The sequence below is a fragment of the Rhinopithecus bieti genome, unplaced genomic scaffold, assembly GCF_001698545.2.
Source record: "Rhinopithecus bieti isolate Rb0 unplaced genomic scaffold, ASM169854v2 scaffold_1504, whole genome shotgun sequence".
NCBI classification, from domain to species: Eukaryota; Metazoa; Chordata; class Mammalia; order Primates; family Cercopithecidae; genus Rhinopithecus; species Rhinopithecus bieti.
The window spans coordinates 63798-65793 of NW_016803372.1; positions in this window are offsets into that span (position 1 = coordinate 63798).

The window sequence follows — 1996 nt, forward strand, 5'->3', positions numbered from 1 at the left end:
AAACAAACAAACAAACAAAGAATGAGAGAGAAAATAAATGCGATAAAATGTTAATAATGGGTGAATGTAGGTGAAGAGTATGTGGCAGGGTATTTTTTATTCTTGCAAATTTTGTGTAGGTTTGAAGTTATCTCAGAATAGCAAATGTAAGAATGATTCCTGCAGACACATGAGTGATTTCAGCTGTTCGCAGGGCTCAGGCAAGAAGCAGATCTCTCACCCTCGCTCTAATCCAGGTCACTTAGTCCAGTCCCTGAAAGCAGTGGATGGACAACCATGCCACCCTCTTTCTTCAAATACGCCTTGTTTTGTATCCTGCCCTTTTTGTGTAGCATTAGATCATGAGCATTTTCCTGTGCTATAAATATCCTCTCAAACATGTCGTTTCTTGTGGCTCCCTAGTGTTCTACCCATGATTTCCTCGGTTGCTCTGCCTTGGTGAAATTCAGTGATTCTTCTGCCTTTTCACCATTGTAAGTGATGCTTTGATGAACAGCTTTGTAAGTTCATCTGTGCTGCACCTCTGACCAGTCTCTTCTGAAAGAGTCTAAGGAAGGAGACAGGGACATGGACCACTGGCGTTTGAAGGCATTCCGTGGGTCCTGCCACACCGCCTTCCAGCATTACAAAGGTGGTCCCAGTGAACAACCCACCAGCACGGGGCCCCGCTCCACGGTGCCCCAGCAAGGCCAGTGTCCCTATACAGCAAAACTAAACCATTTGCCAACTCAAGGCACTCCAGATGGATCTCTCTGTTCTCTTTCATGACTGATGTGTCCATTTTGTTTCCTTCAGTGCATGAAGACTGTGCATTTTCCCGGGACTGTCAGGGTGGTTTTCTTACCAATGTGTGGTGGTTGTGAGGGTTCAATTGAGTCGATGCCTGCAAAGTGCTGGCCCAGCGCAGGAAAAGCACCCAATGCTTGCTGGCTGTTTGCCATGCCACTGCCCGGGTCACAGGCTGGGTCTGCTGCTCGCTGTCAGTGCCACTGTAGCCAGGCTGCTCACCTCACTGAACCTCAGTTTCCTTCTCTGTGAAAAGGGAGCACCTTCCTCACAGGGCTGTGGCGGAGTGAAGGCAGGTAAAGCACTTAGGAGGGCGCCCTCCGAAGCTTGGCGCTCTACAAATGCTACTGGGATTTGCATAGGAAGGAAATTGACCCTTTGTCTTATTTATTGCCCATAGTTTCCTTCCGGAATCTGAAAGTGGAGTGTGGTGTGGCTGGCAAAGCAGACTGCCCAAGGGAGCCAGGAGAAGGGGAGGAGGGAAGGGGTGGGGGCGGTCTCCTCCAAGGCTGCTGTAATGCTGACCTAGAGAAGACCTCCAGAGTGGGGCATGTCCCACACTCAGCTGGCCCTTCTCCTGCCACCAGGCCTGGCACACATCGGGTGCTCCCTGAGCCATGTCGGGGAAGGATTGTCTAACTCTTGAAAACAGTCTAGAGCCATAAAGATAGTCCTGGTTGGACCCAGACCAAACCTCAAATTGGTCCCAAGGAAGATTTCACAACTTCCTTTGAGAGATGCCTTTCAGTGTCGCCCAGCGCGAGTCAGGAAGTCCTTCTTGAGAACTAACCTCAATCCTTCCTGCTTGCCCTCCTCATGCTTGGGAGAGGAGGCAGCAAGGAGGGGAGGACAGATGGGCCTCTCACCTCAGAGCCCAGATGAGGTCCCGAGAAGCTGAGGCTGGGCCCTGACTCAGCCTCAGCCCACACTATTTCCATTCCCTTCCTGTGACTCAACAGGGGAGGGGCCCTGGGGCCACTCACCTCTGTCTTCTCAACCTGCAACTCCCCCCACCCCTTCCTGGATTCCTGTGATGCAGGAATCCGTCTGGTCTGTGTGGAGGAACCCAGAGCAACTTGAGCCAGAAGAGGATGTCCAAGACGGCATGAGTCACCCCTCAAAATCAGGACCAGTGACGGCTTGAAGAGGCCACACCGTCTCCGGCAACCTGGCCACTTCTCACTTCTCTGGGAAAGTGGCCTGGAGCTCC